This window comes from Musa acuminata, chromosome BXJ2-1, assembly GCF_036884655.1.
Source record: "Musa acuminata AAA Group cultivar baxijiao chromosome BXJ2-1, Cavendish_Baxijiao_AAA, whole genome shotgun sequence".
NCBI lineage: Eukaryota > Viridiplantae > Streptophyta > Magnoliopsida > Zingiberales > Musaceae > Musa > Musa acuminata.
The window spans coordinates 33,746,530-33,768,362 of record NC_088338.1 but is presented as its reverse complement, the minus strand read 5'-3'; the positions used below and the strand labels follow the sequence as shown (position 1 = coordinate 33,768,362).

Genomic DNA, 21,833 nt, shown 5'->3' with positions numbered 1-21,833 from the left:
TAAACTGAACCAATTTAATGAACGCAATCAATTCATTATATATATATATATTAAATTACTTAAATTTAAAAATCGATTAACTAGTTAATCAAATCAGATTAAATTTTGAATAGGTTCGAATCATTTTGAACACCCCTATATTTAATCCACTACTTAAATGGTATTGAGAAAAAGTGTATGGGAGAATTCTTTTATGTTTGATTGTTTGAACCTATTATGGTGGATAATTGTTGCAGTGTCAATCATATATCCATCATATATCGATTATGTGCTGATCACATATTAGATATGTGTCAATAATCATGATAAACACATGCTACCTACATGATTATTACCCATCACTAATGTGTTGATCATTTTGATGTTGATGTGATAATCACTTATGATATGATATCCATATGACATCGACATAACACCTATATGGTGGTGATAAAAGGCTACCGTATCATATGTGGTGGTATTATGACGGTGAGACGATGCTAATATATCATCTTCCACATGAGGTGACAATCACATCGATGTCATTTTTCTCATAATAATTATTAAAATTTAAATTTGACGATGTTATTTGGAGGAATATGTATATAATAATAATTCAATTTCAAAACATTCTAAAGGTATATATATATATATATATATATATATATATATATATATATATATATATATATATATATATATATATATATATATATATATATATATATATATATATATATATATATATATATATATATATATATATATATATATATATATATATATATGTGTGTGTGTGTGTGTGTGTGTGAGAAATATGGATACGAAGTCATCATGACATCTTAAACGGCATGAAAGAAAGCTTGCGTGTTATACTAGTCCTCGTATTGGTATTTCCTTTGCAATCCCTCTTTTACCTTCTACTTTTGATCAAAACTTCTCATGCCCTAACAGCCCTTGCTTCAAATTGTAAAGGTTGGTCTTCGATTTGTCGTCGTGCGCGCATGGAAATCGAGATCAAATCGGTCCTGCTTTACCCATCTCTCCCGATTTTGCCACCGGTAAATTTGCCTTCATCTTTTTTCCCTTGAAATATTGATATTTATTGTATCGAGTATTGTTGCTAATCTCTTGTATAAATCTGTGTTTGTAAGGTAAAATTCGTCCAATGATCATGAAACTTATGTGCATTTATATGCTGCTGTGCTGCATACTTAAGAACATTGATAAGATTTTGCACATTTCTATGCTACAAGACTTTTATCATAACTTGTTTGGATGACCTTTGCCGGTAGTTTTTCTGGATGTTGCTTTTATGCAAACCTCCCAATCCACTTATGGAATGGAAAAGGCTAATTTTGTCTCATAAAAGCCTTCCAATCCACTTCAACCCTTGGCTCTTATATGATGCTAGAGCCTTATCTGTCTCTTTATCTTCAGGCAAGGGAATTTATATTTTTGGATGCCAGATAGTAAATGGAGTAGTTGAATCCAAGGAAAACATTTTCTACTGATAAGTCGAAGAATGCTGAACATGTTAGTTTTAACAAGTTTATATTTAACTTTTCGATTTCTGGGAACTAAACCATTTTCTTGGATTAGTATTATAATTTTCTGAATAATCTGCTACTTGTGTGTAATGCTGATCTCCAGCATGTAATAGCAAAAGTCAATAATTATTAGCATCTACATCTGTATTGTATTTTTGTTATTTATGCATCTTAGAGAATCATTAGCAACTAAGCAACATTGATCTGACTATTTTGATGTTTTCAATAGTAAAAAACCTAGGTATTTTGTCCATTAGGCTTGTCTCTCTGAGTTAGTCAATTTCTCTGTCTCACTACTTCCTGTAATCCTTTCTTACCATATCCAATAAAATCAAAATAATTCAATAAATTTTCACTTCTGGCTTATTTAGATCTTTACTTTTTGCAACAAATATCAACATGGCAAATCCAATATAAAAGAATGACTAACCATCACGTCGAGTTTTATGATCTAAATATTGGGTGGTATACTGTCACGAACTTAGCTAAAATTGCCTAAGTCATGAGGCACTCTTGCGGCAAAGTCACAGACGTAGCTGGAGTTGCCTAAATCGTGAAGCACCCTTGCGCCAACTCCTCGGACTTAGCTAGGATTGCCTAAGTCATGAGGCGCCCTTGCGACATATGCGTCTCCAAAGGGTCAACCTAGTTGCAACCTCATACAGGTCCCGAAGGACCTGTGAAACAAAAGGTTGATTAGTTTGAAAACGAGCGACAAACAAGTGTCGACATCTCGCGAAGAGGGAAGCTTTACAAGCAATTTAGTGAGCACCTTGAGTGCAAGGAAGAAAAGAGAGGAAGGAAAAAACAAGGACTTTAGAAGGTAGAACGAACAGTTGTAAGTCTGCTAACAACTGCTCACCGGGTGTTGGGCACGAAGGCAAGTTCCCGTCAAGTTAACGTGCGAACTTGTGAAGATTGTTCAACCCCCGATACTACTTGATATGAATGAGCAAGTTGATTATAATTCTGTCAAAGACCCTTTAACTATTTATGGAGGACCAATGACAAGAAATAAAGATAAAATGATGAAAGAAGCCTTAACTTGTTTATTGGAAGGCATTTGGAAGGAGCAAGCTGGTCAAAATTTGGTCAAGGTTCTATAGATATAAGAAGAGCCTAAAATAGTCAACCTGATTCAAATAACTCCGCATCGTGAAGAGAAAGTCTAGCCTTGAAAGAAGGATGAATTTTTAGCCCATTTTGAAGAATAAAAGTCATTCAGCCATATTGGACCATATTAGGAATTGTGGGCTTATTCATGAATAATCATTCAAATCAATTCAAAGCAGATTCATGAGTAATCTACATTCATACATTAGGAATATGAATATTATTTAATGTATTTAATGGATTCATTCCCTTTGTGCATGGCCTTTGTACTATATAAACAAGGTTAACTCCCTTTGTAAGAAATAAAATTCAGAAGTGTATTCAACTTTCAACACCGATGAGTGTTTTGTTTTTAAGTTCTTGCATGAATTTTGGAACTTATCAAGCTTTTCTACTTGTGGCATTCAAAACCCAAAAAATTTTGTTTTTCCTTTTAACTTATCAAGCTTCTTAGTTTGTGGCATTTTAAGGGAATCAAAGTGCTGTTATAATTACTTCATCAAATTTTCATTGATAAAGTGATTAGAATAGTTTCCCTAACTTCAATCTTGAACGATCTGTCTTGTTTCAATTCGTTGGAGGGAGTTAATTTACACTCCATATGTATTATAGCTATTTAGCTATCGGGGTGTATGGTTGCTAAGTTAATGATTTCCATCATTTGATATTAGAGCAACCATACACCCCGATAACTAAAGAGCTATGATACATATAGAATGTAAATTGACCCTCTCCAACGAATTGAAACAAGATGGATCGTTCAAGATTGAAGTTAGGGAAACTATTCTAATTACTTTATCAATGAAAATTTGATAAAGTAATTAGAACAACATTTTGATTCCCTTAAAACTTCACAAACTAAGAAGCTTGATAAGTTGAAAGGAAAAACATAGATTTTTGTGTTTTGAACTCCACAAGCAGAAAAGCTTGATAAGTTCCAAAATTCATGCAAGAACTTAAAAACAAAACACTCATCGGTGTTGAAAGTTGAATACACTTCTGAATTTTATTTCTTACAAAGGGAGTCAGCCTTGTTTATATAGTACAAAGGCCATGCACAAAGGGAATGAATCCATTAAATAATATTCATATTCCTAATGTATGAATGTAGATTACTCATGAATCTGTCTTGAATTGATTTGAATGATTATTCATGAATAAGCCCACAATTCCTAATATGGTCCAATATGGCTGAATGACTTTTATTCTTCAAAATGGGCTAAAAATTCATCCTTCTTTCAAGGCTAGACTTTCTCTTCACGATGTGGACTTATTTGAATCAGGCTGACTATTTTAGGCTCTTCTTATATCCATATAACCTTGACCAAGTTTTGACCAGCTTGCTCCTTCCAAATGCCTTCCAATAAACAAGTCAAGGCTTCTTTCATCCTTTTAGCTTTAGCTCTTGTCATTGGTCCTCCATGAATAGTTAAAGGGTCGTTAACAGAATTAAAATTAACTTGCTCATTCATATCACTACCCCTAAGCCCCATCCCCCCTGGTGCCACCGTAGGGGTTCCATGGTGCTGAGATGATTGATGTTTCGTGTGAGCATGTGGTCTACAAAAAACAGACCGTGACACGCGAAAATGGAGCCATTTTGGGGCAGTTTGGCTCGGCACGGTGAGCAGTCGCACTGCAGCGCTACGAACTATTGTTGCTTATATTTTTCAAGCAAAAAAAACATACAAAACCAAGGCAAAACATACTGCTATATATCTGTACAAGCATGCAAAAGCGACGAACGGTTCGTTGAATGAAGTAGTTGCAGGTGCGCGATGATCGTTCGTGACAATACGTAAAATACTGCTCCTCGATCCATGCACCACCCTCGAGCTATGTAGATAGGATCATCAACTCCCTGATGGTATCGCCAATATCGGTCGAGGCATTGTTGTCCATGTCGCTATCATGTCTCTGGATTAAGTAGGTTGCTGAATGCGATTGAGAGGTTGTCTGCATGCCTTTGATTAGAGAGTGCTTCCTCTAACTTGGGTGTTAACTCTTCCTAATTAGCCTCCTAAGATCTAATCCACAAATTGCAGCTTTGTAAAGTTTTAAGAGAAAAGTGAGTGAGAAAGAGATTAAGAGAGTATAAGTTTAAGAGAGTGAAAGGGGGTGCAAGAGGGGGAGGAAAGGGTTTAAAAACACTTTCAAATGGAGTTGACTGTTGGAAAGGGTCAGATATAAGCCGTCCATCGTTAATGGTCGGATTTCGACCATTACCAAGTGGTATATGCCTGTTTAGAGCATTATAGAGCCTGTTAGTATATACCACCTGGTACAAGATGGTCCAAGTATTGGTCCCCTATCTGATTGGTATGCACCACTCGTACCGGGCCGTATACCATGATACCACGAACCCTTCTCTAAGGATTGATTATGCTGTTTTCAGTCATTGTGGTTAAGCTGTCTCTATATAAAAGGCAGTCTTTACTTGTCAACAGTTACTATTTAATCTTACCTTCCTTTGAAAGATGAGTTATGGATAATGTAATTGAAGTTTGTAATAGAAGTATGCTAATAGAAGCAAAGCAGTTTAGCATTGTGTTGAAGCATCATTGCTAAACTGTCTCTATATAAAAGGCAGTCTTTACTTGTCAACAATTACTATTCAATGTTCCCTTCTTTTCGTAAAGATGAGTTATGGATAATGTAATTGAGGTTTGTAATAGAAGTATGCTGATATAAGCAAAGCAGTTTAGCATTGTGTTGAAGCATCAGATTGACAAAGAAGCTCTTCTTTGAAAAATTAAAAGAAGGTTTCTTGTTGGATATACCAAATCATTTGTGCAAAGTTGATGCCATCATCCACTGCACTGTTGCTTAAATGCTGAGACAGGTTCTTAGGCATTGATCTTTGAGGCATATCACAAGTTGAACAAGATCTGCCAGACATGAAGAGAAAATGTAGTCTAGACAGCACTGGCAATAGAAAGTGATATTGTTGGCCATGCCTTTTGTTACTCTTCAGTATGCCATAGTAGCTCAGTCTGAAGGTGCGTAGATCCTTCTTCTGTTTTCTTTGATCTGAGTGGCACACTTCGTAATTCATATGACATGCTTGCATTTATGATATAATGGCCTTTTACATCTTTACCATACTAGAATAAGGAGTTCAATCCAAATATTATGGTGCAATAGGTGCTGCAAAAGTAAGATGAAACAATCTGGCTAATATTTTGTTTGGTTGGAATAGGCATCATTAGGGTGAAGTGATATATGAGTCTTAGGAATATCTTTGGGGCAATATATGCCCCTGCACAGTTCCAGGATCTTATTTTGGAAAGCTACAGAGATAATGAATACCTCTTAGATGTGGTATAAATCTTTTGGTGGCTTTCATAAGAGTCTGTCTTCATAATTTATATAATCTGAGAGAAGAAATGTGCTAAAATTATTGAAAAATTCATTCTTGCTGGGGCTTCAGAATAAAAGAGGTAAAGCTGTGAATAAGTATGATGAGGATGGTTCAGTTGAATATTTTTTGTGTTTTGAAGGCTTTGAATAATTGTTTGTTTTCTGCCTATAATTGGAATTGTATTCTATACATTTTTATTTGTCGATACTTATTTTAAAGTGTTTAAAACAATACTGCAAGATGCATAGTGTATGAATGGTACAGAAGTATTTAATCTGTTTCTTCTATTTATCATAACTTAATAGATCTGCCTAGACTCTTTTGTGACTTTTTCCTACTTCAAAAGCTGCCAGGAAATTGATTTTGTAAGTAATATAAGAAGACTGAAATAATTATTAGGTGTTTACTATGCTGACTGACTTCTTGTACAATATATAAATATGTAAATTGCTCTCCTAATACTTATACTTCTTTGCAATAAAAGCTGCTAATCTTGTTGGCTTTTTGTGAGTTCGAATCAGATGTATTTTGATACATCACTCATGATTTCTTTTGTGTTTTATAATTCTCATGATGTTTTTTCACTTCTGATGATTAATCCATACTCCATTTCATGTTCATTCCTTGATGCGTAGCTTGGTATCATTGGCTCCTTTAATAAAGTGGAATAATTTTGTTAAGAGAATGCAGAATAAGTAAATTGTGCATATGAAGCCACTTAATAAGTTATCTTTTTTAATACATTTTCTTGTTAGATAGCATCCTGTTTCCTTTAGTTGAAGTTACAATTATTATAAGCATTATTCGTTTGTAAGATTTCCAAGGAATGGATAGCTGTGCTTCATGCTTAATTTTCTATCATCTATACTTCAATGTCAATTCAATGATATAATAGATAGTTATAAATTTGCAATTTGGAAAAGTGTTTATGGCAGCAAGAGAAACTCAGCATCTTGTCATTGTTTAAGTATGCTTCTGTTTTTAGTTCTTGAGTATATTATGACTGCAATGTGATATTTAGTTATATATGGAGTATGAATCCATATGTTTTTAGAAAACTATAATACAACAACAACAACAATAAAGCCGTAAGTCCCAATAATTTGGAATCGGCTACATGAATCTTTTACCACCATTGAGATTTATAAAAGCTCATATACTTAGTTAAGTTTAGAGTACCTAAATCTTTATTTATAGTTTCTATTAAAGTATTTTTAGATCTTTCTCTACTTATGTTCGTACTATTAATATTAATTATTTTATATCTTTTGACCACTACATCCAGAGGTCTCCTAAGTAGATGCCCATATCATCTTAAATGACTTTTTCTCATCTTATTCTTTATCGAAGTGATTTCTAGTTATTCATGAATAATTTTTTTTTTCTATCTCTATTGGTAACTCCACACATTCATCCAAGGTAGGCAATACCGAATGATGCCGCCCGGTACGGGCGGTACGTACCGGTCTGACAGCATATAGGTACGCTAACCGCCCACAACCGGGCAAAACGGTTATAAGCGCCCCGTATCGAACGATACAGAGTAATATCGGGTGGTAACGGTCGAAATTTCAACCGTTACCGCCCGACACAACTCGATAACGGTCAAAATCAACTGTTACCGCACTGTAACAGTCGAAATCGATCGTTACCGTACTGTAACAGTGCTACAGTGCTCCATCGGTCAAATTGACCATTACCGCACTGTAACAGTGCTACAGTGCTCCATCGTATTATGGAGAATCATACGGGCAACAACAGTATGGTGATAGTTGGTCATCCTTCTCTGAGCAACAGTATGATACAGAGCAGCAGATCAGTAGCGAAAGTAGAAGCTTTGACATTCACCAATATATGCCTCAAGAGCTGCCTCGGACAAATATGATTCATGACGATCAGCACCACATTGATGCATCAATGACATACAGTGTATCAATACACTATGTCATGGGATCAATTTCATGATTGGGTCCAACAAACATATCATATTGATATGCAGATGTATAGGATCGAGGATCCCGATCCATCACCCGTGGAGGCCCGTCATTCATTTTGGTGGTAGAATCAACAATCAGGTATATCTACATATATGATTATTTAATTCATTTGAATTTTAGAGTTTATATTGTAACAAAATAGTCTAACAATTCAAATGATTTTTCTGTAGATATTTTAATATTTACAGAAGGACAATCCATAACGGACTGAAATATGAACCTTGAACAAGACTTTCTCAAAGCCCGAAAAAGATATGTGATACTGTTCTTACCTAATTTACATTGATTTTGTTAAACTTATACTATTACTATATTTATTTCTAACCAAGGTCTGCAATACCGTACCGTACCGATATTTCGAGGCTGGCTCAGTACGCCAAGCGTACTGAGCGGTACACCTAATTTAGGGTGTAAAACCCTCCGAAAATGCCTGAAAAAAAAAAGTTAGGATAGGGTTTTAAGGTTAGAAACAAGGAAGGCAATACCGAATGAAAATAAGAAAATAAAAAATACTACCTACCAATCCTGATTTTCAGGCATACTACCTACCGCCTTCCTTGTTTCTAACCTTAAAACCCTATACTATCTACCAATAGAATTTTCTTATTGATGTTAGAAACAAGGTTAGAAGATAAGAAAATAAGAAAATAAAAAAATACTACCTACCAATCCTGATTGAGAGTAGGAGAAGAGGTAGAGAAGGAAGAGGAGAAAAATACTAGGCAGGCGTGCGAAGTTCATCCCGAGCAGCAGGCCATGGGCAGTGGACAATGGGTGTAACTAGGAAGGTGAGGCAAAAGAGAGATCTAAACCTTAAGAAAAAAAATTCTGAAATGACCCAAAAAGGGCTGGTTTGTATGTTGGTTCATCTTTGGAGTTTGAACCAATAAATACTGCCCGCTACAGACCCGTCTGGGTGATATTTAGAACTATAGTTTCAACTATTTTGATTATGGATTATTTGTGATTTGAAATGTCATATCCAGTGGAAATAAAGTAAATGTTAGTATTTGAAGACTGTAGGTTATGACTCAACTTGTGTACAAATTTCCTTGGCAAAAGAAGATCAAATCTCTTTTATCATGAGAATCCTAAGGAGATGGTTGTTCAAATTCTGCATGCCGGTGGTTGCCACCGGGTGCTAAGCTGTCTGAACATAGTATTTGTTATAGAGTAATTTGCCGCTTGAGAATATTTCTTTAGTTGGGTTGCAGGTCATTTGCATTTGGAGTTGTTTCTCCCATGGATTCAAATATTGCTTAGACCAATACTGTTTATTAGTTGGACCAATTACCAATAGAAAACTGTACAGATACCATTATAATACCCATTCAATCTTGAATTATGTTTTTTTTGTTCAATGGCATGGGGTAGTACAAGTTGTTATACTACCTGTTATCATACAAATATCAACTTGATGCCAATATAATAATATATATTTCGAATTTTTTTTGTTCTTCATACTAGATATCAGTCTTTAATATCAGGGTCCGTGGCCAGATTGGTATGGGTTTGGTCCGTTCCATCATACCAACATGTAGTATTTCATACCAACTGTTGGGAGAGAGAGAGAGAGAGAGAGAGAGAGAGAGAGAAGGAGGAGGAGGAGGAGAAGGAAGGAGGAAAAGGAGGTGAAGAAAAGAAGTACTAGATGCATGCGACACACAATGTACAACAGGTGGAAAGAAATGATGAGTGAGGGATGATGTGGAGGGGAGATAGGCTCGGTCGTGAGTCCTAAAACCAAACTCAATTATTTTAACTACAAGCAGCCCTATGATTAAAAAAAGGGAGACTAAATTGCATTACCTGAAATGCCATGGCCTGCTTCTCAGTAACGTTTGGACCAGAAAATTCCGTTAGGTATAGACTGGTCCAAGTGAAATTGAAAACTTGCTAGATGTGGTACATATTGGTGTGTACCGCCTACCAGTTTTGTACCAGTCTAATACGTTATTATTGGAACTGGTCTGGGATCTGTATTTAAATCCTTCTTTTTTCTTGCTTTTTAGAAATAATAGGATTGTCTAGTGAATATTGACATTTAAAGTTGGGTCTTATCAAGTTCTAGAAAATTAGGATCAGTATCTCTATCAAATATGATAGGGTGGATTCAAGATAACTATCTCTATCAAAAAACACTAAATGTAAAAAATAAAAAAATAATTGACATAATAATATGATACAACATCAAAGGATTACTATAAAGTTATGTACATGATTTTTTTTGACAGTAGACTTACATATCTTCAATATCATGCATCAAAAGTTATAATGAAATCATTAATTTATAACAAAGCATTAGTAAATACCACCTGAATAGCTGAATATAGGAAGTGGCTACAAACAATTGGATTCGAATAAAACAGAATGTTTCATTCAAGGTATGTAATACCGTATCGAACCGGTGTTTCGAGGTTGACTCGGTATGGTACGGTACTGGCGTACCGAGCGGTACATCAGGGTGTACCGAATGGTACACTAGGGCTTACGGAGCGATTTCCTCTTATTGTAGCACTGCTACAGTGTAACACTATAGCACTGTAGTACTGTTACACTGTATTACTGTAGCACTGTAGTACGGTCCGTCCGGTAACGGGCAGTCCGCGTACCGGTATGCTGTCGGATCGGTACATACCGCCCGTACCGGGCGGTACCATTCGAAATTGCATACCATGGTTTCATTTTATGGTTGCCACTCGCACACATGAGGTCCCTTCTAGACGAGACGATTTCATGTGGAACTATCAAAGTTGCAGATATTTAGCCCTCAATAAGCTGCAGTTCAATTGGCCCAACCTAAGGTGGTACTAGCCCATTGTGCAAGGCTGCAAGCTGACTAGCACAGTCCCACCTTTGTGCCCCAAATCTTCTGTGTTAAGTGTAGTCTGGATACAACATAGACTAGCATTTCACCAATAGTATGCTGGATAGCTCTCATATCAAAATCTGATAATAACTTAGTAAGATCTTGACAATCTAAGAGATGATGAATTAGATTATTCATAGAAGTTAGAAGCTTGAGGGTTTTTAATGTATTGGCATAGCCATCAGATAATGTTGGTGGTGCTGTCTCTAAATCCCTTTCGGGCTTAGGTTAAGGATCACGGTAGATCCTCCATTGTTTTTGGAGAGTTTAACATCAGGGCATTATATAGTCAGATTTTTTGTTCTCTTTTTAAATCCTTTATAACTGTAGTAACTTGGGACATTTTGATATAAGTTCTATGTAGTGTGTGTATTTCATGATAATTTAACATTGAAAACAATTACATAAAATTATGATGATGGCATACTCAAGTCATCTTTGAATTGGCACACTTGTGCTTTCATTTGATTTCAATATCTCTAAACATTTCATTAATTCATCTTTGGTTCCTGCTTAACCCCATAGGTTGTCAGCACTTCTTGATGCTCTTTTGTACCTTTGACTAACCTTTGAGCTTTACTATGATGCTCCATACATGATTAATATGTTGTGATTCATCAGGATACATGTCATTATCTGGACAAATTGTAACTCATCGATGGTGATGTGCATCATTATAATAAGGGTGCTAAAAGTGACATTTTAATGAGTTTAGCATTCCAATTGTGCATAGCTTTAATTGCCTAAAATTGTGAAGTCTAATTGGTGGAGTTACCAGTTTTAGGAAAAAATGATGTTGTTCAAGAGTAAATTCTTATTATCTGTCAGTTTCTATGATCAATCTCCATTTTTTTGTTTTTGTTGGAATTTGAAGGTAACTAGTTTAATTATCTGAATTGCAAAAGTTACATCTTATTTGGGTCAGTTGTGAGGAAAGTTCTCAAGTTCAATTAGACCATCTAAATTTTACAAAATTACAATATTACACTTTTTATCTTTTTTCTAATTGAAATTAGCTCATAAATGCTGCATAGTTAAATTACTTAATAGTCGGTTCAATTTTGATTTGCATGGCTAGCAAGTGTTTTTTCTTCTTTCATTCTTTTACATACACTCCTTTCTTCTTTTCTTTTACATCTTGGTCCCTTCATATTCGGCTCCTCTTTCTCTTTGTTTCATGGAATTACTGCTGACAGAAAATGTCAGTGAGGACTACTGAAGGAATGTATCTTATGCAAATCTAGGAGCATGGTTTTGGATGAAGCAATGGTTATTCTGAATATTTTTAATAAATTTCTTACTTGTCATGTCTTAATATGCATTTATGGCCATCAGAAATATTTTGTTTCCCTTAGAAGTTTTATGCTCTGGCCGTTAAACAAGATTTGAAATACATGGAACATGTGTCTATCTGCCCTTCTCTGGTTGGATTTTTAACTAATTCTTGCATACCAGTAATTTTTAGTACATAGATTTCTGGATAGTTTGTGTTCTTAATTTTGGGATTTGGCAATTAACTACCTAAATATTCCTTTTATGAAGTATCCAAGTTTTGAATACTGTATTCTTACGCACGCTTTTCTTGTCTCACGAACAGTTACTACTTCTGTTTTGCATTGTTTATTCTACTTGTGATGTGAAGCACATAGCTAATATGGAGCATAGACCATTGGCTAGTCAAACTCAAACTCAATGGTTTGAAATGCATCATCAGCAAATTTGGAATCATATACAAAATGATCATAAATCGAACTTGGGTAATTACACAATTTCAAGCATCATTAGTTCATATTTTTAAATTCTGAAACAAATGAAACAATGAAATACTCCAGTTTTAGTTCCAGGAAAAGGATCTTTCATGTTTCCAGCAGACAATAGCTAATGGGGCGAATTCTCTTGCCTATTTCAACCCTAGTTTGAGATCAAATGGTCTTCAATTCACCAATTTTAGTTCAGAGTCTCCAAGATATATGGCAGCTAATACAGGAACATATTATGATCCTTCCATGCATCTTCCAACTGGTGGCAGTATTTTTTGAGTTCCTCTGAATTTTGCCCAACATGGATTTATTCTATAACCAATTTAATTTGAGGGTTGTGGGGAGTAATGTCAATCAACTGATGGATCATGAGAGAGCAACTTGCAAAAGGAAAAACACTATGAATTCCATGCTTGCTGACAGAGGGAATAGAAATGGATATTACAGTGGGGAAAGTTCTTCCAGTCTCACCACTTCAATTGGAAATTATCAATGTTAAATCCTCAGTGCCAGCCTTGGGATCCTGTCTGTTTTGTCCATAATTATATGAGTGATAGTGCATCAATTTCTGAGGAAGCATTTCAGAGAAATGTTAGAAGTTGGCATGACAATGTCATTCAGCTGAACAACATCTCATTTGGGATCCACTCAAGTGGCATCTTGACTCGGTATTTTCTTTCATCAGCAAAGGTGCTGACATGGTAGAGAAGTGGAGCAATAATCCCATATCTGTGAATCCTAATACAAGGGCTTTTTCTTCAGGTTAATGTAACTTGCTGTTGCATAATTGCTCATCTGTGTGTTTGTTGTCTCTTTTTGGAGTTGTGCTTAAACTAACTTGTACTTCTATTGGGTTCTCGAAACCGCTGAGAGAGGCTTCATAAATTATTGTTAGAGCTGGTCCTAAAAAATTTACCAAAGGGTAATTTGACAACCTACATCCACGAACGAGATAAGCAAAAAAAACAAAAAGAGACAAGGAAATTAGATTTACGTGATTCGGTCAATCTATCGGTCAATCTATCTACATCCACGAACGAAGGAGGAGAAATCACTATTATAAAAAGGATAATTATAAATGCCTTACAAAAATATTCTTAGACCATAAAACATTTGAGATTACTAAACAAGAAAAACTCAAACTATAAGTCTAAACTATTTAAACTAAGTGCGGACTCAATAGTAAGTAAACCTAAAGCAAACAATTAGGTTTTTGTATTTAGCTTCAAAGCTCAGGCCCTTATTTATAGTTCCAATAGGAGATAACAAGCTTGATTTTTCTGATGTGGGACTATGTGTGACTTGCCAAACTAACAAATCTCTGCCTTATGTCCCAATATTAACAATTAATAAAACTTGCTCCACCTTCTTCACAAAAGCCCCAACAGGCAATCACCAATAATGAACACTAACCAAGTCTAAGCACTTCTTGAACTTATAAATCGGAAGAGGCTTCGTAAGCATATCAGCTGGATTATCCTTCGTATGAATTTTCTGAACAAGGATCTTTCCCTCAGCAATGATATCCCGAATAAAATGAAACTTCACATCGATGTGTTTCGTCCTCTCATGATACATCTGGTCTTTAGTCAAATGAATAGCACTTTGACTATCATAGTAAATTGTAGTAACACCTTGATGCAGACATAATTCGTCGAACAAACCTCTTAACAATAAAACTTCTTTGATTGCCTCAGTCACTCCATATATTTTGCCTCTATAGTAGATAAAGCCACGATAGGTTGTAAGGAAGCTTTCTAACTAACTGCACAACCGCCAACGCAAAAAACATAGCCTGTCAAAGATCTTTGTTTATCAAGATCCGCAGCATAATCAAAGTCGATGAAACCAACCAAAGTGTCACGATTTTTTTCAAACTCCAAACAAGCATCTGAAAGTCCCTTGCAAGTATCTGAGAATCCACTTTACAGCCTGCCAATGTGTTTTACCCGGGCGAGACATATATCTGCTAACCACACTGACTGCTTGTGAAATATCTGGACGAGTACAAACCATTGCATACATAATACTGTCGATGGCACTGGAATATGGAACTTGTACCATATATTCTTCCTCTTCAACTGACTGTGGTGATTGAGCAGCAGATAGCCGAAAATGGCTAGCAAGAGGAGTACTCACTAGCTTAGCGCCTTTCATGCCAAACCTCTCCAAGACTTTCTTGAGGTAATTTTTTTGGGTCAGAAATAATTTTCCAACTCCTCGTTCTCTTTTGATCTTCATGCCAAGAATTTTCTTAGCTGCTTCCAAATATTTCATTTCAAATTCACTACTCAACTGCATTTTCAAAGTGTGAATTTCTAACAAATTCTTAGCTGCAATAAGCATGTCATCAACATAAAGCAATAAATATACAAAAGAGCCATCAGTTAACTTCCGAAAGTAGACACAGCTATCATACATGCTCCTCATGTAACCACGACTCAATATAAAAGAATCAAACCTCTTATACCACTGTCTTGGAGACTGCTTCAATCCGTATAAGGATTTCTTTAATAAACAAACATGATCTTCCTTATCGTCAACTTCAAATCCATGAGGCTGCTCCATGTAAATTTGTTTTTCAAGTTCATATAAGAAAGTTGTCTTGACATCAAGTTGCTCCAATTCCAAATCATATATGGCAACTAAACCAAGCAAAACACGAATAGAGCTATGTTTAACAATAGGTGAAAATACGTCATTAAAATCAACACCATGTACCTGACTATAGTCGTTTGCAACCAATCGTGCTTTGTACCTTGCATCTTCAACCCCTGGAATACCTTTCTTCCTTTTGAAGACTCATTTGTATCCAACAATTTTCTTACCCGAAGGCGACTTCACAAGATCTCAAGTTCTATTTTGATAGAGAGATTCTATTTCTTCATTTATCACAATCAACCACTTAGCGGAATTATCACAAGGCTCGCCAACTTTACTTGTTTCTTCTACAACAGACAAAGCATATGCAACCAAATTTGTATATCTTTGTGGTGGTCGAATATCTTTCCGTGGTCTATCCTTGGCTATGGAATATTGCTCTTCCTCTAGATAATCTTCGTCAGTAGACTCAGGACCATCTATTAGCATTCTTTGAGTAGAAGAGTTCGACTAAAAAGAATTAGAACTACCAATCTAAAGCTTCACCTATTTTTGCGCACTATCATTTGTACTACTAATAGATTCCTCTTTGGAAGATAACATAGACAATTCATCAAAAGTAACATCTCTACTAATTACAAATTTTGGGGATTTGGGATCAGAATATCATAATCTGTATCCTTTCACCCTAGAAGCATACCCAAGGAAAATGTACTTTTTAGCTCGAGGCTCTAATTTTCCTTCATTTACATGCATGTATGCTGGACATCCAAAAATTTTAAAATCAGAGTAATCAGCAGGTGTACCTGACCAAACTTCCTCCAGAGTTTTAAAATTAAGTGCTGTAGAAGGAGCGCGGTTGATAACGTAACAGGTCATATTAATCTTCTCTGCTCAAAAGTCCTTTGTCAACCCTACATTTGAGATCATACACCTTGTTCTCTCCAAGAGTGTTCTGTTCATACGTTCGGCCACACCATTTTGTTGAGGCATCATCCTAACAGTGCGATGCCAAACAATTTCTTTATTTTTACAAAATTCATCAAAGTCACCTTCATAAAATTTCATGCTATTATCTATTCGAAGCTGCTTAAATTGTTTACCTGTTTGCTTCTCAATCAAAGCCTTCCATTATTTAAAGGTTAGAAAAACATCATTTTTATGCTTCAGAAAATAAATCCAAACTTTCCTGGAATAATCATCAATGAAAGTCTACATATACCTAGCACTACCTTTAGATTGAACACGAGCTGGACCCCTAAGGTCTGAATGAATATAGTCAAGAGTACCTTTCGTTTTGTGAACTGCCAAAGAATTGAAGCGGACTCTTTTCTGCTTTCCAAAAATGCAGTGTTCACAGAAATCCAGTGGCCCAGTACTCTGTCTACAAAGAAGACCCCTTTTGCTCAATATGCTCAAACCTTTTTCGCTCATATGACCCAAATGTATATGCCATAATTTGGTGATATCAAAATCAGACAATGATGATGACGAGACTGCAACCGAGCCTATGACAGTAGTTCCCTACAAAATATACAAGCTACTAGACCTACAAGCTTTCATAACAACAATGACACTTCTAGAAACTTTCATAACTCCACCTTTAGCTGCGTATTTATACCCAAGAGCCTCTAGGGTGCCTAAAGAGATGAGATTTTTTTTAAATCAGGAATATGTCTAACATTAGTGAGCGTCCTCACAATACCATCATGTATTTTAATTCGGATTGTGCCTCTACCAACAACATCACACGCGGCATTATTGCCCATCAAAACAATTCCACTATTACAAGATTCATATGTAGAAAACAAATTTCTATTGGGACATATGTGATAAGAACAACCCGAATCTAAAATCCATTCATTTTTAGACCTCGTCCTGTCATCAGTAACAAAGAAAATATTTTCAACATTCTCATCAGCTGCTACACTAGCTTCAGCGGACTCAGTAGTTTTCTCAACTATTTTTCCCTTTTGCTTTAATTTATTTTTTAATTTAAAGTAATCATCCTTAATGTGTCTCATTTTATGACAACATCTGTACTCTAAATTTCTATGTCTGGATTTAAATCTACTACTATCAAATTCTCTTTTATCCGTTCTACCCCTGACAATCAGACCCTCAGCCTGATTCCCTCTACTTTCCATAGTGATATCCCTGTCTATTTGCTCCTTAGATTTTAGTGTAGATTTAATTTCCTGATACGAAATTGTTTCTTTTCCATAAATCATAGTATCACAGAAATACTTAAAGGATTGGGGAAGAAAACACAAAAGTAATATGGCCTTATCCTCGTCATCAATTTTCACATCTATATTCTCCAAATCCATAACTAAGGAATCAAATTTATCAAGATGTGAGAGTATAGATGTACCTTTAGTCATCCGAAACATATACAAGGCTTTAAGCTTGTCCCACATGCTCTTAGTCGTAGTCAAATCAACTCCGTCTTGAACCAGAATGGCCTCCATCTTGAGTTGGCACAAGCCGAAGTTGACATTTCTATCGAATTTCTCCATAACGATCTTTGTTATTATCATCGTTGCTAAAAGATCCCGAAACCAGACTTTGATACCAGTTTATTAGAGCTGGCCCCAAGAACTTGAGACTACTAAATAAGAAAAACTCAAACTATAAATCCAAACTATTTTAACTAAGTGTGGACTTAATAGTAAGTAAACTTAAAGCAAATAATTAGATTTTTCTTATGGTGCATCTAGCTTCAAAGCTCATACCCTTATTTATAGTTTCAATAGGAGATAACAAACTTGATTTTTCTGATATGGGAGTACGTGTGATTTACCAAACTAATAATTATGAGATAAACAAACCTTGTATAGCACACCATGCCATCAACAGCAATATGTGGACCAATGGAGGATATACCACGCCTACCTGACTGTGTCTGCTCATAGTTGTCCTTCCACACAATGCCTGGTGGTATCGTCTAAATAGCTATGGTCAAAGAAGAGCTTATAGGACCAATAGGACCAATCTAAGCTACCCATCCTAGGTTTTGGAAGCAACATCTGAGGATGTCAGGCCGACGAGGGTGGGGTCTCTCGTGCATTCAAGGCCACTCTCTTTAGCACGACCAAGTAATGAGAGGGATGGGAGAGCAAGAAATCAGTACAACAGATTCCAGTCGTCCTGAAATGAAGACCCCATCCATGTTAGATGGATTCCTGACGTGAGGAATTTAATTTGAGGCTTTCTTCTTGTTATGTTATTACCTTTATCTCTCGATGAGATTATTTCTACAGGGTGCAATCATGATAAATCAAAGACCCCATGCATTTGTTTGATCAGCATCATGACATGAGACTAGACATAGACAACATGAGCTATGAGGTGCTGAATTTTTTTTTATTTCTTCTTATCTTCTCATAGAATTGGTACTTTGCTATATATTTATGTGTTGGTGATGATGGTACAGGAACTGCTTGCTTTAGGGGAGAGGATGGGCAATGTCAGCACCGGTTTGTCTGAAGATGCCATCACAGAATGCTTGACAGAGATAGTATACTGCTCTTCTGACCCAATACAAGAAGATAATCATGAGCAAGATAGCTGCACAATATACCGGTAAGGTTCACCAAACCAATTTACTAAAGATAGAGAGAGAGATGCATATTTGACAAGCTAATCTTTTTTCTAGTTAATGGAATGAACTCCTGTTAATTGTCATTTTTTTCTCTACGAAAGATAGAGAGACCGTCTTGGGAGATTGAACTGCAAACAAGTTTTCCACTCCAGCTGTATCGCGAAATGGTTGCTGAGCAAGAACATCTGTCCCATATGCATAACCTCTGCCTTGGAAGAAAACTTTAAATGACAAATAAATTGCTAAATTCTGTGGAAATATTTTTCAAGGAAGGTCATTATGCTAATTTGTAGACACACTTTAGCTGCTAGACACAATATGCTTATAGCTTCAGACAAATTGATTCATTCAGTTTAACTGCTCAATCCTGGTGCCAGATTTTAGTGTTTCCTACCTTAGAAATGCTACGATGAGAAATGTGATGGTTATGAAACTGATTAGTGCATGTAGTTTGCTTTGTGTGTATTGTGTATTGTTTTTGTGTGTGTTCTTTCCTTTTCTTCTCTTACGTTTGTCTTGAAACCTCGTTGAAATATTTTCAATATATTCGTAAACTCTTGAGGATGTGAATCATAATACCAATAAAAATTGGGTGCGGAATTATTTTCTTTTCTTTATGATTTGAAGAAAATAGAGGGTGGATGAGTGAGAGGGAAGATGTTCCAGATTCAACAAGTTACGTTATTTTTCTGCGATTTTGTCATACCTCTTTGTTAACGATTTTCGAGTTGCGGAATGCATGCATATGATCTCAACTCCCTGTTGAATTTTTTATACAAGTTATAAAATCTCGAATAGTGATAACAGATAAGCTAAAGTTACTTCAATAAAGTTTGTTATCTTTTATTCTTTTCATCAAATAGTAGACCTCTTAAAGTTCCATTGAATATTGGAATTCAAAGCGTGATGACCCTTCTCTATTGCTTTGAACTCCGTCTCCGGTGGATCCACAGGAACATGAGGTTTTCATGCATACTCTACAAATGCAAAGATACAAATCAAACGATCACCATGCTTTGATCCAAATTGTCTTTTTTCCTATGGATAATATATTATTCTTCTCTTTTGCATATTTTCTTTTCCACATTCACTTAATAACTTTTATATCCAAGAAATATGATTCGCTTATATTTTTTAATTAATATTTTGATGTCCATATTATTAAATATTCTCTCTTTGCTATATATATATATATATATTAATTCTAGATTCATATGATGATCATATCAGTTTGCGATCTAGGAGTTGTTGATGGTTTGAGTTTCAAATGAAATAATCTCTCCTATTTGTACACAGAGACTAAGACAATAATTTATACAAGTTTGGCACTAGAAACTTGTCAAATGTAAGATGCATGCCAAACCTAAATATAACCTCGGAACGACGTCACATGCCGCAAGTCCGTACAGTTTGGTCATCGCTCGCACGTAAGTGTAAGCCAGTTAGCTGCCCAAGCAGTCGACAACTATTGACGGACCATTTATGATCGACCTTTATTTGCAGGTATAAAAGTCGATCTCCTAATCAACATCAAAGGGGGAAGAACTTCAAGCACTCAACTCCCCTAAACTTCACTCGACACTAACTTAAGTTTTGGAGGGGTTGAGTCAGGAAATCCCCCTCCCGACTTCAACCTATGTGCATAAACTCGACGATAAAAGAGCAGACAACTCGCTAAGGGAGAAAACACTCGGGAGACAAGGTTCGAACCCAACCCGATGTATACTTGTACCATCCAAATATTCGCATGAGTAACTTTACACATCAGGGATCGGACCAAACCATATTAACACCTCGGCCCCACGACATAAAAGTTCCCCAACATGATCGTAGCAAAGTAGATGAAGCAAGGAATTGAATGACAATAAGAACAACCTTGTTAGCTAGAGAAAGCAACCAACCACAGTTTCGAGTAGTAGCAGCATACCGAGTGTGAAATAGCTCAGCCAAGTTGGATACTCGTAAAAACATCCAGCTACTACTTCAAATACTAACCTAACACTATCCCTATATCACCTGAGGATTTTTGAGTGCCCATATAACTTACTTAGTTGTTACGACATTTAGAACCATACTAATACTTTTTTTTCGGGCTCACTCAAAATAGATAAATTTTTACAAGCCTTCGTTAAAATATGTATTAATTTTGATTATTTTATTTTATTTTATAGATTCACTCAAAATAGATAATTCTTTACGAGCTTTGTATGAATTAATCTTAATTATTTTGGTTTAGAGCTAACAACTCGCGGATTGCTTATACACTTAAAAACAAATAAATGCATGCAAACCGAAGAAATCTGCGTCCGATCCAAATTCTAAGACCTCGATCACTACTAATCAACTTCTTGTCCGTGTGTCCCATCCCAACATACTTCCATCTCTCTCGTGGCTGTCCCTACTACGAGGATTCTTTACGAAAGCCGTATTCGTTTGGCACTTTGTACTTTAATTTGATGATATCCGACTGAAACGTACTCATCCCTAAAACGAACAAACACGGGCTCCTCAACTTATAAGCTTCGCTTTGTTCCATGCGAATCGAAATTTTATGCACTCACCTCGAGATCGAGAGAGAGAGAGAGAGAGAGAGAGAGAGAGAGAGAGAGTGTGTGTGTGAAAGTGTTGTCTCGGTTGGTGGAGAGACGAAAGAGCAACGCATTTAATCCTGAATTCGAATTAAAATTAGGATAGGATAAAAACCAGAATAATGATGATTTATTGGTTTCAAACCGAACCCAAAGACGTCTGACGATTCAATTCGATCAAACTTTTTTTTTTTGAAAAAAAATTCGATCAAATTGGTTAGTAATCGATCAGTTTGTCTCTCTCAATAATCATATAAATGACTATATTCAAGGATATTTTAATTATTTTATAATTAAAAATATAAAAAAAAATAGATTTATCTCTTTCAATAAATAATAATAACTAGTTTTGAAGAAAAAAAAAATTCAAAAATCCTATAAATACCCCTCAAATCTCTCATTCTTCATCGT

General features: G+C 35.7%; 1 long non-coding RNA gene across 2 annotated transcripts; it reads left to right on the top strand.

Moving 5' to 3' along the window:
* Positions 1 to 787: 787 nt before the first annotated feature.
* Positions 788 to 19,299, top strand: LOC135599119 (uncharacterized). 2 transcript variants are annotated; one of them, XR_010481840.1, is made up of 4 exons: positions 788 to 869; positions 955 to 1,040; positions 18,667 to 18,815; positions 18,936 to 19,299. It is a non-coding gene; the product is annotated as an uncharacterized LOC135599119 (long non-coding RNA). The 2 variants fall into 2 exon arrangements; XR_010481839.1 differs by lacking the exon at positions 788 to 869 and having other exon boundaries at positions 883 to 1,040.
* The last annotated feature ends 2,534 nt before the right edge of the window (positions 19,300 to 21,833 follow it).